Genomic DNA, 16,454 nt, shown 5'->3' on the forward strand with positions numbered 1-16,454 from the left:
CCATCATGAAGTCTGAACCGATGAACTGATCTATGTGAAACTGATGATAAATATACTGGAATATTTAACTAGCTCCATACTTTGTAATGTGTTTCTCCTGGCAGCTTAATTAATTATTTTTTTTCCAGAATAATTGTGTCTGGATACTAACAAATCGCTATAATCTTAATTCTCAAACTTCTACTAATCTTTGAGGTTGTGTTTTTCGCTTTTAAAGAATGTACTAACTTTATACATGTCACTCTTTAGTTTCAAGTATGCTCTATGACATGAAGATTAAGCAAAAAACATCACCTTCCAATCAACTGATATTCAAATAACTGGTGAAACAGCTTAGGCTAGGAGAATTTTTGCTCCTCTGCATAAGTATTCAGCCTTTTTGGTCTTACTGGTCCACCAAGTAAGGAGGAACCAGTTCCTCTCATTCTACGTTTTCAGAAGCTGGATGCCTGTTCTGAAGACAGTTCCAGTATCAGTGAATTTGCAGAATGACCATCTATTTGTGTTAATCACAGATGAAAAACTACCTTTTTTTTCTTTTTTTTTTTTGGGGGGGGGTGTGGTTCTTTTTTTTTTTTTCCCTGAGTCCTTTCTTACAAGATGATCCTTATTTCATTATCTAGTGAGAATTCTGTAGACTTGAGTTCCTCTTCTAGCAGCTGGAAAAAAAGACAACACCATGTCTTTGGGGGACATATTTTGCCAGACACCTTCTTTGCTAAAGTCTTCAAATAGGTAGAAATTTTGCACTTCATGTACCTCATGTTTTGTAGTACATGGTCTCTATTCATACCATATGGACTCCTCTCAGAAGGATTTTGCCTCCCCTGCTTCCTCCATAAGGCTGACTCTATCATGAATTGTTTACTTCTAGGAAAGATGAAGGGAAAAGAAGGCTTGAAAAGAAGGGAAGAGGAAGGCAAAGCCCGTGTAAACAGGTGTCTTCTTACAGACACAAATGAATTGATAAAGAGCATTAGAAAGTTATGATGCATAGAATGTATAATCCTGGTCTCTAGTTCTCTGGATACTCATCCTAGACTTGTTTCTGTCCTGGGCAAGAAAGAGTTAAATGGCTAAGACAACATACTGTTCTGCATTTCCAGTTGCCTAAACTTCATTTCAAGCATCTGCTCCCTGGCATTCACTTAGTTCCAGACACTGTTATGCTGATAGCTGTTTGTCAAAGCACAAAGAGAGGGAGTATAAAACACAGTTAAAGAAAATAAAATAAGGAAAATTATGAATAAACATATCATACATAAAATTGGAACATCAAGATATTTCTTGTTGAGGAGCAGGGGGAGGTTAGGGAAATAGAAGTAGTCCTAATTTTCTCTTGAGCTGGAAATTAGTTCTGCATATATATATATTTATGAAGCAAGACTTTTCCCCACTTTATTTTTGACACTTTAATGCTATTCTCTCATCATTTATTGTTTTAAAGATAAATATTCATTGATGATGTGTAATGACACCATAAAAATGTACATTCTACTTTACAAAAAGGGTATTTTTGGCTCAGCTACTCAAATATGTATAAAATAATTGTCTGATTGGCACTTTGGCTCCTCTTTCTCTAAAACAGTGACTTATTTGAGATTAATTATAGATTAAAAAATATTACCCCACAGTTCCGACTGTTGACAAGGGACTTCTCTGAAGTGACTGTGTGAAGTATGTGGATGAATTAATGGAATGATCTTATCTGACTTCCCAATACATTCCTTCAATTCAGTGTTTTTTTTGATTTAAACAGTAAATGGAGGCCTGTTGCCTTGTCAAGGGCTAGGACAAGGGAAATGTGTTTTGGTGAATAAGTGCAGAAATGTTCTTATATATTTCCTTTGAATGCATCTTTCCTATCCTATTTACAGAGAAGAGAGGTATTGTAGCCCTTCCCATTATCTTTTAAAAAATTGAGGTATTTACACAAATATCTCTGATGACTTTACTCAGCATGTTTTATTTTGCATAAGTTCTCTGATACGCTGTTCTTACCTTAGAGACCATCAGAAAACAGAGGAACCATGCAGTGACAAATCTGTAGGGGATTCAAATGTGCTGTCTCATTCTTAAAACCAGTTTTGCTGAGCTGGATCTGGCCATGAAGAAACAGCTGATGCTACTGAGTTTGAATATCCCAACTGATTCTTACTGTTGGGTAACAGCTTTTGGCAAATGTTGATGAAATTGTTAGTGAATTGCTGGTGTGAAGCCCTTCTGAAAAACAGATTCTGTTGTTTAAACATTATTATATTTTCAAGGTTTCTCCTTCCATCTATTCTGAGTTTTAGATTAGACCCTCAGCTTGTTTCCTGACCCCATACCTGTAGGCAATGGAACATTTCTCTTTTATTTGGAAAAACCTATTGTATATCATCTCTTTCCCAGTATCTTTTTTTTTTTTTTTTTTTTTTTTTAAATTTTTATTTTTATTTTTTTTACAGGTGTGGTTTGTCTGTTTGGTTTTTTTTTTAAATTTCCCACACGTATCTCATTTTCTGAGACTCTTACTCTTGCATCTTACTTTTTTCTCCAATTATTCTAGACATGATCTTTCATTAGAAGCTTTTGCAGTGTTGAGTGAAAAGATGTAATTCCTTGCCTTTTGTTTTGTACACAAAACTCATTCTAAAGAATGCCTCTTAAATTGTCATTTGTCTTTCAGCAACATATTTTTGTGATGTGTGCATTCCACTGTAATTGTCAGAATTTTTTCTACACTGCAGTTTTCAAGATAATTGTTGCCCAACATAAATTTTTAAATAAGATTTTTCCTACTTAGATGTAGTCCTTTATTCTAGTAATTATGGAATTTATTGTATTTATAATTTCTTCAATTTATGCAATTAATTTAGATTCTTATCTCACTTCCAAAATCTTTGGTTTGGTGTCATGGTCAGTTTTAAGATACGTACTTTTCTGTTCCTTTGTTTATATCACTGTCATAAATAGTAATTGGACAACAAATATATGATAGATGAGACCTCTGTGTAAGATAAAACAATCTCTTTGAGACTAAACTCAATAACTGTTCTTCAAGCTGGTTTTGGTTTTGATTTTTTTTTCTAATTATGCTTATAGAACTATTATCAAACTAGATTATAAACATTGCTAAAGTCAAAATACATCTACTTTTTCCTGTGTCTTCTTGGAAATTTATCCTATTAAGAGGAAACAAGACTGTTTTGAATTAAACCTGGTAATGACTAACAAATGTTGGCTGTTCATTATTACTTGATTATTCTTGAGGTTCTTGCAAATTGATTGATAACATGGTTCCTATTATTTTTCCAGACATCAATGTTACATATTCTGTTGAACTTATACCTCCTTCAATCTTTTTTCTCTCTTCTGCCTCCCTTTCCCCCTAATGGATACCAGTTTGCCTTTTTCAGCCTGCTGAGTCCTCACGAGTCATCCAAGAATGCTGCCTAAACCAATTGCCTTAAGTGATTCTCATCAGGGAATGATAACTTAAAAAAAATCTAATTTATCTTAGTATCATTGACCATGTCTTTTTACCCTAATATTGCCTGTTTTCTTCTTCCCTTGTTATTAATATTAACCATATTAAGTGACTGATCTGAACCAATCTCTTTACGTAGAATAAAACAACCAAACTGAAGCAAGACAACTTTGGTTTTCTCTGTCCCCTACAATAGCTCTCTTTCTCCCTTTAACTAACAAGCCCTTCTTTTTCTCATCCTGTTATTACATTTAATGCATTTCATAGCATTTCCTGATGGCTTTTTATGTTTTCTTCCAGCTGTATATAATTTTCTGCCTATCCCTCCATCATGTGCTATTCTTCTATGTGTTTTTTTGGCAATGAGTCCTTGTTTCCAATTGTGTATGATTTCTTTTCTGCCCCCTCCCTTCACTGAAGGGCTGTTGCTGGAGTTGATGTCTTACCAGGTCCATCAGACATTTTCTTTAGTAGGGTAGGTTGCCATCAGACTTTGGAGATTTATTATAATCAATTACTCTATTGAACTATAGGAAATGTACAAAATCTATTATTAAAACAACCGCTTGCATGAACTAAGTCAGTAATTCTCCAAGCTGTATAAGAAAATTATTTCAAATGGTCATTCATAGTTGTATATAAAATCATACAGTAAAACCTGGTATGTTAGACATGTAAAAGCATAGATTCCATAAAATAAAGTAGCGTCTTTATCATCGGAAAACAGTGGTTGATAGATATTTGTTTGTACGAAAGGAAGTAGCCCCTTTCATGGCTCAAGTCTTGTAATGTGCATACCCAAAGTAAAAAAATGGTGAAGAAATAGCTAAAGGAATACTGAAATGTACATTAAAACCAGTATCTGAACATCATCTTTGCCAAAGATTGTGAGACAGGGCACTGACTCAGGTGGTGCTATGGGGAATTTTAATTCTTAATGTTTCCCCCAAAGATCTTTGAAATCTCAGTGAGTTGTATCTCAATAAGCAGATCCTTCTCCTTTGACTGGTGAGAAAATCCTTTTTCTGAATTTCATAGGAAAGTACTGGAACTGAAGAGCAAATGGGTGCTGCACAAAGTAGCAATCATGATTTTTCAATATGAATTCAATGCTGAAATATGGTTGAAAAGTTTATAGTTGCATGATTTTAAATAGACAAAATAAGAAATGCCTCAGGTCTTGATGAAAAGAAACATTATAAGTAGATAAAATCCAAATATTGGCTATGATTTAAAGGAAGATAAAGAAGATTCTACTTCCAGATCAGAAAAAAGAGAGACTAAATCATATGTGTTTTAATTTATGAATGTAATATTGTCATATTTGATCAGAAAAATTGTTCTTTTCATTACCTGACACATGAGGGTATAAAGGGAAACTGTGTGGAAAGTTTAGTTGACTGACTTTTTTTTCAGTGCAAAATTAAAAAAAAAAGAGTTTGGTATATTTAATTCTGTTTATACATGCCCTGTGTGCATCAGTTCTCTGTTTTGAGTTCAATAAGTAACTTATAGCTCATGTCACTCAAATACAGATGACTTCCATGATGGTATAAGTCCTTTATGGCACAGCACAATGTCTTGTGTGGGAGCAGCATTGTTGATACTAGCAGTTATGCAGTAAAAATACTGAAATATGGCTATGTGTGTAAGATGGACCATTGTATTCCAAAGGAGGATGCAGTTATTGAAGTGGCTGAAGGACTCAAGACAAAAGCATTAGTGGGTTTTGATTGATTGCTTTGGTTTCTTGGCTTATCAATTGCCAACCAAGATTCAGAAGAGAACAATGAATTACGGAATATCCACTCTTAATTTTTAAAATCTTTTAAATAAACCCTCAGACTGTTTGCCAATCTAAAAATATCTTACCTTACCTTTTTCCACAGTGCAACCCTAGGTCCTGAATAAATACAGCAATTAGTGATCCTTATTCAAAAGCTGAACAAGCCAAGAAAAGATGAATGAGCAAGACTTTTAGACAAAAGGAAAGAGTTGCATCTGACCATAATGGAACGAGTTGGTGAGAAATTTGAGTCTGTCTTCTGGTGCTGCTGTTCATGAGCAGAACTGGATGCCATACCATGTAGGACCACCAGAGGTTTTATTTTCTATACTGAAAAATTCTCATGGTTTTGCTGATAACTCAGTTTGAATTCCTATGGACTCTCAGCTGTTTCAGAGGCCCAAGGGCATCACTCCACTCTCTGTGGCTGGTCAATGGTTGCCTTCATCATCTGGCGGTTCTTATTTTGTATTGCAGCAACCTATTTCCCCCAGTTGTCTCACTTTCCTGGCTCAGTGGCCAGCCACAGCAATATTTGCTGTAATTCTGCCAAAGCAGAAATAACAAGACTTCTTTTTAGAAATGACAGAAGAATTGCACCAACTCTGCAGCATCTGTGCTTGTAACCATTTCTAGCAGAGAGACTGATAAACATGGAGGAGCAGAGCATGGGTGTTACAAGAGGGGTTAGCAGAAATTAAAACGTGCCAAAAAGGAAATATTCAGTAAAAGAAGATTTTGTTTGAAATATGAAAACTTGACTGGTAACTGTCACTCCAAATGCTCTGTAGAAATGTTTCAATACTCACATAGTGAAGACTGGTACAGTATAGCAGATATTTTGTGACAGAAGATAATATGCCCACAGCACACCAACCAGGGTGTTTGTAACTTCATCATGCCAGATGCCAACTGTTTTTGATACTTCAGCCACTGACAAAATCTCTGAGGATAAACACGGCTTTTTCACCTGCTCCCTCTTTCCTGAATTGATTGGTGAACATTTTCAATTAGGAGGAAAAAAACCCCAGAAATATTTTTTAAAATACTTTATTTTGTTTAAAATGGTTAGTCAGTGTTACCAGCAGTCATTCTTCAAACAACCACACAAAGGAAAGCATTGCTGAAATGCTTAAAGATATGTAACCAGAAGTGGGACTGTGAACATGACTGAAGAGTAGCTCCACTCTGAGTAGGAGTTTTTGGACTCCAAGCCCACCCAACCATCCTTTTATACTAAGTATTTTTAGGATGTGTGACAAGAAGCTGGTCACTACACACAGAAAGGAGCACAGACAAACAATGGCAGGTAGGGGAATCCCAACTCCCAGAGACAGGAGTTACTGACCCAACCCACTAGGGCATCCCAGGAGGACATCGCCCCCTGGATGGAAATGACATCTACCACCATAAATCTTTGGGAGACGCTGTCCTGAGGTCGCCTTCGGACTGAGGGGTCACTGTTGGGAGGTATGGTCTCATTTTGGGATAACAGAAAAGAGCATTTGAGAATTGCACAAGACTTATTATAGGATGGTTATGGGAGGAACCAAAGGTTGAGGAAAAAGGCATCAAGGTGGTCTGGGCAGGAACAAGTATGGCAAAATAAAGGAGACAAAAGGAACCAGTTGTGAAAGCAGGTGGCTGGCCAGTGCCCTTGTCTGATTCCCCAGATCGTCTTTGCTTCTTATCACATTTCCTTCCTAACTCTTTTCTTGGTGGGGGGTTCTCTACCTGAGTTCATATGTGTGTGTATGGGAGTGGGGGGCACGTGCTGGAGAGGTGACCACAGGTCAGAGGAGGCAGTGTGTCTGCAGTGGGTGAGGGGCTGGGTGTCAGTGTGTGGTCACTGGTGAATGCTGAGCTGGTCAGTAGGATGGATGGCTTGTGAGCCAGCTGTATGTGTCTGAGAGCAGGACAACTTGAGGAGTTGGGTACTGGGGGCACCAGGAGGACCAGGTCAAGTGCTGGAGAGGCTGTAGAGCCTGGGGGTCATATGAGAGCACTTTGCATATGTGTGAGCTTGTGCTCTTTGAGAGCAAGGATCACAGGCAGCTATAGGATAGACTGCATGTCTATAGGCAGTTACTGCAGGGATCTGCAGTGGGCATAGGTCTGAGTACCAGCAGCTGAGGTAAGACTGAGGTTTTGGGGTCTCACATGTCCCAGTGCCTGCAACAGGGGATACTGGGATCAGGGGCAGCTATTGGGTAGATGGTCTAAACCAACGATCAGAGGGATCTGTACTCTATATGTTTTTAATGAGAAAGAAAACAAAGTATGTAGCAATACTTCAGTTTATAGACAAATGGATAAAAGAGAAAATATAAGCAAGAAAAACCTATTTGCACTGATAAGAAAAAAGTGTCTAAATGCATTCATAAAATATAAAGAAAACCTTTAAAATTTACAATTTAGGTCAACCTGAGGCAAAAATTTTTTATTAATAACATAAGTTTTTTTAAACCTTTTTTCTTAATTTTGAAATGAAACTACTATGTTTAAAAGGAACTTTAAAAAAGTTGGTTTATTTTCTTAAAAAAAAATCTTAAACGAGAGGCCTTGGATATATGTTATTTTAATTTTGAAATAATAATTAAAAAAATCCTTATTTTTTGTCTTCAGGTAACCCAAATGCTTGAATTCCTTATTTTTGGAAATGATATTGTTCCCATTGAATTTTTTTGTTGTTGTATGGTTTCGTATTTTGTTGTTGTTGGTTTGTTTGGTTTGGGTTTGGGTTTTCCCACTAAATTTCAGCTATCTAAAAATTTGCTTCTGCTCCTGGATGTATTCAAAACTGACAAGGCCCAAAGATGATATTTTAAATCACAGAGATCATGCTTTCATACAGAATAAAACAAGACTAACTGGGCTTCCAATTCCCCAAAACACTTTTACTGTGCAAGGGAAATGGACACAAGGTGGCAAAAAAAGTAGTGGGAAGTGGTTGTACTCTGCTGCCACATTGCAAAAAGTCAAGGAAAGGGTTCAATTTTTGGTTCTGTTTCAGAGAAAGGATTCAATTTTTGGTTTCATTTCAGCATATTAATATTAAATTCATAATATTTTGTCAGTCTTTAGTAGCTAAAAGCCTTTAGTAGCTAAAAGCCTTTACTAGCTAAAAGCACAAGAGACTAGTGTCTTGGTTGGATCTACAAACAAAGAAATCCAGCCTAATATTTTCTGAGCAGTAGTAATAGTTACTATTACAATTGATTTTATTGCCCTGTGGTAAATTTATTGTTTTTCTCATTGCTCACCCAGTGGTTTGTTTATCTCTGTTTGAAGGAAAGGCTCGTGTTTGATGATGTGGGAGGCGTGCTATGCTCTTATTTCTCTCTGTTTTTCCATCTTCCATGAATTCTGTTCTCTTGAGAAACCAACTCACACCATGCCCTGAGGCTCAGCTTGTACTGGAATGTGCGTCTAAGAAAATGTCTGGAGCGGAGAGGTTTTTTGTTCTTAAAAAATGTTCAGCTTCACCATGAAGTGATACAAAAGACAGCTCCTCTTTGCAGATGAAGGTAAGGTCTGGTTGGCATCTAGAAGTCTGGAAAGGATTTCTCCACTCTTGTCTCCTGAAGCTGCCTTACCCTTAAGTGACACTAAAAAGGGGTGAGGGGAAAGTCATGATCCTCTTATAATTTGATGATATGACATTTGCCATAAGAAAGACCTTATTCTGTATAAGGTTAAATTGTGCCATTTTAATTACGGTTTCATCAAATGACAGAACTTAAGTCACTGAAATCTGCTGGGGTGTGTTCTTATTTCAGCATGATAGAGGATGTTTGGTTTACTTGCAAATGACTTGGTTTAAAAGTACAGCTTTTGAATTATGCCTTTCACTTATGTAGCCCAGGTCTTAGACACCTAGAATAGTTCAGTTTCCTAAGGAGTTCGATAAATGGCATGACTGTCTTTCACCTGTTTGTTCAAGTGGTAGCCAACTGTGCTTAGACTTGTCACTTTAAGAACTTTTAACTATTCCACCAAGCATAAATATATTTCATTTGTCTAAAGTGCCACTGGGGAAAATGCTACTGGTCTCCTTCTCCTATGAGTCTAATAAATACCAAACTTCATTCACTATTTTCTTACTCAGAACAAATCGAGGAATTGCTGTTGAACATTGCGCAGAGTCACCAGAGTGCTGAAATTTCAATACTCATTGATTCAGAGATGAGGGACAACGACCACACTTCACTTACAGAAGCAGGAGAATTCTTGCAGCAACATAATTGCCAATATCCCATCATGATGGAGACAGGACATACCATACAGTCAGGTGCTAAAAGGTGAAAAGAACTGGCTGTAGTTTCAAGAATTGCAATAGTATAACTGGACCAGGCTTTTACAAGCAGAGAGATCTTCCTCAGTCCCAATGTTATTTATTGTGTTGAATACCATAAAAATCTATAAGTTCCATTACTCGGATTAAAAATTCAGATCTTCTGATTAATGTTTCTGGTGGCATGATGATATATAGGTATTTTTGGTTTTGCAGCTCTTCTCAAAAATCTGTTGTTTTGGAGTTTGGAGGGCTCTGCATGGCTTTCTTAGTAAAGCAGGGGGACTACACATGAAAAAAGAGAAGTAATGGAGTAGGTGATCTTGTTCTTCGCAAGCACTGAGTGAAGAAAATGAAACTTTTGAAATAGCTATAGAAATGCTAAAAGTTGGATAAAAACCTAGAAATCTTCCCTGACTATATCCAGATACTTAAAAACTGTGAAGAAAGTACTTTCACAGCAGTTTCTTTCTCTTGAGGTCAGGGACAGAAGTTTTCCACTGCCCATGTAATTCCTAACTCTGTGTCTCTATTATCCTGAATAATGAATAAAAACAGGGACACAATGTATTTTAGAATTATGTTACTCCCACTAATGTGAGTGTTAGCTACACTGAAGTAATACACTTACAAAATCAAAGGCAGCCTTGTCCTAGACCAGAGAAAAGCCTAAACAAAAAGTAGCTTAAGAAGGTCTGTTATATCAAGGGATTGCAAACCAGTTTAGATAGTATTCAATTTATTCACAAAGCAAAAACTTTTCTGTCTTTCGATAAGACTGCACTAGCCATTCATCTTGGCAAGCTCCAAAGCAAAAAACGTAGAAAAATAAAATCATTTCAAAGCTCATGTTTTATAGATGCTGTTTGGGAGTTAGATCACAAGATGTTGGACTCTTCTTGCTGATAGTAAGGTGAATGCCTACACATTACAACATACCCCAGGATCTGTAGTTTATAACACATGGATTTCCTAGCAAAGTAATCTATCCTAAACTTACTCTGTTTACAAACAAACATTTGCAGGATATCTATTGCACCTGAAATTTTTGTTTTCATCCAGCATACCTGGTACCATTGCATTTACTTCAGTTAGCTTAGATGAACTAGAACCAGTGTCAAGACCCAGACGAAACTTGAACAAACAGTCCCACTCATCCTATTAGGACCTAAGGACAAGCTATGGGTTTTCTGGAATCAGATCTCTCTTCATATTGCACCATAACAAAAGTCACAGTTTAAAGCTATTTATGAAATTGACCTCCTGTGGATTTCTCTCCTGAATTTTCATAGTGTGTAATGTAAGCTCTAGTCAAGTGATGCAGCTTCTGCTGCAGTTCTAGATAGCAGTACTCATGTAATGTCCACTACAACAACACAAGGTAGCTACAGTGTCAGGCCTGGCAGGAATTCCATGGAAACTTGTGTTCCACAACATCAGTCAGTGTCCCTTCCTCCTCCTACCACCTGTTTCTGCTGGGAACAAACTGTTCAGAAATTGCTAAAACTGTTATAAGAGTAAGTATTGCAGTTTCACCAGTGACCTACTGCATCATTATTTATAGTTTAGACTTAGTAAAAAACAAGCCTATCCAAAAGTCAAAGAATGTGTGTGAAATAAAACACAAATCAAAAGCAGCACCATAATATAAAAGCCCTATGGATGTACTGAAAAATAAGGTCTTGCTCACCATCCAGCACAAGCCACTCACCCTGGTTTCCCAGAAGAGCCTTGTAGAAAAAGATGTCCTTTGTAGCATGACCTAGAGGTCAAGTAATTCAAGGTTTGTGGAAGGATGGGAAAAGCAAGTTGTGGAGTTCAGAACCTTTTGGTTGAACACTCTGTGTCAGCCCCTCACAATTATATCAAGACTCTGTTAATACCTCAGGCAATCTCCACTGCCACACTGTTCACATGAAAGAAAAGAAATAAAAAAAATTTGTGATAAAGGGAGACTTCCAGTAAACCTCGATTAAGTGTTTACAGGTACAAGCAAAATACATTATTTTTTCTGTGGTTAATATTGGTTTAGCACCCTGCTATTGGTTGTTATAAAAATTGATGCTTATTAATTAAATATTACTAACACAAAACCTTTGTGCTTGGAAAATGTATGGATATCCCAAAATAGAGATTTTGTTTATTCTTTATATTATGGTAACACCTAGAGGCCAGAGCTTCACTGTGCAAGGCACTGTACAAATATACACAAGGGGCTGGCTCTTGCTTTGAGGAATATATTATAAATGTAAGCAGCAAGTGAGTAATGCAGCAAAGTTCAGTAAAAGAACAAGCAAAATGTTGGTGGACAATATGAAAAATAGTGACTGCAGTGACTCGTCTGTTGAACTTTGAACAGGGTTTTGTGAAGCCCTGTGTCAGAGAAGACTTCCCATGATTGATTTGGAAGAAGCCATTGGACCATAGACTTAGTGAGGAATTACATTGAGCATGTGATATGTCAGATGCATGCACTAGCGTCCCTCACTAGCTTCACTTACCAAATATTTTGATGGGATTGTCATTATCTTTTTAGCAGTAACTAAGAGAATATATGTTAAAAATGGACTTGAATTGATAATCCCTTATGGAATCACTCAACATGGGATTTACATATGTCCTGGAGACTGACAACTTTGGGTTTTCCGGTTTTTCTTTTGAATGTTACCTAACATGTCTGAAGAAAAGTTACTGGCACTGTCCAATAGCCGTAGAACTGAACTACCACTTTCCTCTGCCTCTCTACTGAGTCGGTGACAGAAAAAGTCAAGAACTTTTATGGTTTCAAAAGAAGCCATAATCTCATGAAGAACATTAATGCTGGTGTCTGTTTAACGAACTTCCCTAGGAAATGTCCTCCTACTCTCAGCTGGAGAATGTTATCTAACCTGACAGTAACTTAGGGCATGGGGTCAGGTTTGGGGGCTGAGTCTTAGTATTGGGTTTGGTTCAAGTACTGAGCTGATTGTAAAGGGCGTTCATTAGTGTCAGTGAAAATCTTTTTCTATTTTTATAAAACAGCTGTGAGAGCCTCCTCGGAAGAGAGTGAAATTTGGCTGGTGAGCTAACTCTGAAAAAGTTGCAAGTTTTGTGATATTTATCACATGCCAACATTTTGCTCTGGCAGCAAGTCTTCTGTGGAGCATTATTCTTCTCATTATAAATGGCACTGGACAGCTTTCTAACGTCTTCCCTGAAAATTTTTCAAAACTATCTGGTTGGCTGGGAAATAGTCAGTGATACACAAAGCTCACATATGCCAGCTGTTGACCCATCTGTTGTGCCTGGCACATGTTATTCTCTTAACATGGACTGGCATTAGATGGAAACTGCAGCCCATAGTTTGGGAGGGCAGTTAGATCCATGTCATGAACAGCTCTGCAATAGCACTGGCTTGTCATGTGTCACCTGTAAGTCCCACCTCACTTTGCTGCTTGCAATGAAATGGTTAAAGAACAGAAAAGTTAAGCACTCAATTTTACAATGTAAAGACAAAGTCACACACACAAAATAGATGGCAGAGAGCTTTGCACTGTGTGTTCAGCTCCTCTTTTGTCCAGTAATGCTGTCTAATTTCATTATCTTTCCACTCATCCCTTATCTCCCTGAATTAAATTTTTCTATTTATATACTGTTATATTTCCACTACAGACAGTTGGAGAAACCTTCCTCCTAAATCCTCACAAAGTGTTTTCAATAGTGAAGTCCCTATGAAAAGTACAATCACAAATCTTGAGAAATCAGCTGATTCCTAGCAGCCATTGTCAGAGGTATCTTTCTAGCCTCACTACTTAAGACTTAGCCTATCTCTAGCAGCATGTTTTTCTGATTGTTTATTTGTAAACATTTCCTCTATGTGTAAAGTGGGAAAAAACTGCCAGATGAACAGATGAGACTTTAATGCAATTGTGTTAATTTCATAAGAGAATGAGTATGAAAAATGCAAGTTACATTTTTTTATCACAGATAGTTTAAGGTTACTGACCAAATAAATGCGTCTGGCATCAAACCTGGTGAGGTCTGGAGAAGACCAGTACCACAGTACATATTGAATTTCAGGCAAATTTCAGCAAAACAGTGGTGCACATTGTGAAAAAGGCTGGAGATATGATAATCTTCAATTGCATTTTGCTGCCGGTGGAAAGTTAAAATTTTCTTCTGCCATTAGCTTTCCTATGAATACAAAACCAATGTCAACAGACATTTGGCAACAAAGGTTTGGTTTCTGGATGCAGTTATTCCCACTTCTCTGTTATTTCATAGCCTTCACTTTCCTTCCAGCATTAACAGGCAGAGGCAATGAGGAGGACAGCAAGGCTATCCCACTGACCCTTGGTGAGAGCAGCTGCCTCCTTCGCCCACATGCTTTTCTGTATTCACTCCAGATATGAGTCCATGTTGCTTGCAGATTAACATCCAGGCTAGCTCTGACTGAATACTGTTCTTCAGGTAGATTTATGGATACAGACTGGTGCCTTTTCGTATTGTGTTCCATAGTGCAAAGCCTCTATGTTTAGCCTAGCAAAACTGCATCATGAATTCTGTAGACCTAATAGTGCTGTTTTTTGATTTCTTCTCCTGGTCTCTTTCCAATCACATGCACTGCAAAACAGATTTCATTGTCCAAATCTCACTTTTTTTTCCAAGCATTAGTTTATGTGTCATGTTTTGTGTTCATTTAGGACACAGGCAGCTCCTTCAAAAGCTGTAGTGGCTTTTACTATGAGGGACTGGGAATAAAATATCTGCTTTGAAGACAATAGGTCTGATTCCTTCTTCCTGTTACAGCACTGGTGAAACAGTGGGGAATCAGGCTCAGAAAATGTCATCTCGTGGTGATTTTGTTCTCCCAGAGTTGAGAATCAAAGGACCAGGGAATAAAATAGAGTGACCTGGCTCTTTTTGTGAATAGGGCAGCACAGAGTATCATCAAGCTATCACTGAGATGACTAAGGGAGGCAATTTAATCAAATGTGGGCAAAAAAGCCACACTTAATGTTTCAATTACTGCTACATAACCCAGTGTGTTGAGTACATAAAATTGCACAAATTATTTGGATCTAGAGACTTTCATATTCTTTCAGTGATAGTTTAAGTAGGTACTCTCATCTCACAGGCTTATTCACATTTCTGCTGTGATTTATTCAGAAGCTTACTTGCCTAGTGCTGGTGTCTTCCTAATATTGCTGTGAGTACTGTTCGAATCCCGACTGCAAAGGGAACAATGTATTATTTGCACTGGCTAATAACTTACATGCAAAAATACACTTTTATCATTCAAGTGAAAGCATTTGCAGTGATTACACAAACCAAAGTGGTAAATTTTCCTAAATGGATATAATAATTTTTTTCAGTATGTATTTCATAGTTCTTATTATTTATGATGACTCTTGTAACCTGCAAAGCTTTTCTCAGTAAATGATAATGTGTCTGCAGTCACCAGTCTGTAACCATTTAATTAGGTAGTAATTTACACAGTTTTACCAATAAACTGTAAAGTTTTGTTTTGTTTTCTAGTCAGCAAATGTCTGACAGAAGCCATTTTCTGGCACACAAAGAACCAAGCTAATATTCCTCCCAAACACAGTCATTCAATATTTAAAACATGTTTTGCTGTTGTTAAATCAAAAATGCTTTGGTTTTGACTTGTTCATAAGTATGGAGCACTGTAAAAACTTGACAGTCCTGGGAAAAACTCTTGAGTTTTGCATTGGCAAAAGCACGTTTTCATCTCCATGGTGAATAAATCCAGGCGGTCAGGAAATTGATGAAACACACGAACACCTCATTCCCCATGGAGAGGAGACACAGACACAGCAAGATCCTCTGTGCCAGGCCCTCTGAGGTTTTGCTGCTTGTTGAGACTTCAGATTGTGGGTTAATATTTGTCATGACACAACAAGTAAATAAATACCTTGGCAAAAATCCTAGAGCCTGTCAGCACTGCCCCTGCTGCAACCTCCTGTTGAAAATACAGAGCTCTATTTATCATCTTTCACATAAAGCCTGTTCAGAAGAAATGACCTAGGACATGTTTAATTTCCTTCTTTGGCTTCTTGATGATGTCACCTAGATAAACCCCATATTCAGAGACTCTCGCTGAGAGTATTAGGACAAAGTAGCTGTGAGCACTGTTACTTATCAAAGTAATTTAATTTATAATGATATGTTTTGTAGTTGGTCTGTGCAAAGTCATCTCAAGCAAAAGGCTTCTATCTATGTCATTTCCCCTAAATGCCAAAGTATGGAACAGCTACAGCAGCTCTTTAATGAAACATTTCACAGTCATGAGGATTTTCACTCTAGATAGGAGCCCCAGTGCTGAGTCTTTTTATCCCTTCAGTGCTGTACATATTCCTAAGTATTCTTACTGAAAAGTGGTAAAACACTACTGTGTTGCCAATCTGTTTTGTCCTGGGAACAAGGATGGATTGAAGGAACACAGACACCATCTTTAAAGAATAAGTGTATAAATTTACTGTGGAACAAAACAGTAGAGAATTACAAAAGCAGTGTCTTCTGAAAGAATACATTTAGCAATACATCTAATCATTACGACAAAAGTGTCTATAGTGATTAAGAGAGAGATACATCACCAGTAACCCTATAATACATTACCATCATCCAGACCTGCATCACCTGGGGAGACCCTGATCACAGCAGAGGTGTGGAGAACCTGTTCCTGGTAACAGGGAAATCCTACGCAGTACGTCCATTCGTAGGGTGAAGCCCCCATCTTTGCTATGAGAAGGTCCAGCTCATATAGTGTTAAACAAACTAGCTTACATCATTCAATTGGTGCAGAAAATAATCTGTCTTTCTTCTCTTCTTGGTTTTTCCCTGAAGACTAGCCAGGACTCAGGGGAAAATCAGGGAGTCAGTTTGGACTAACTACTGTCAAA

This window comes from Pipra filicauda, unplaced genomic scaffold, assembly GCF_003945595.2.
Source record: "Pipra filicauda isolate LSUMZ 115617 unplaced genomic scaffold, ASM394559v2 scaffold349_size1355687_pilon, whole genome shotgun sequence".
Classification (NCBI taxonomy): domain Eukaryota; kingdom Metazoa; phylum Chordata; class Aves; order Passeriformes; family Pipridae; genus Pipra; species Pipra filicauda.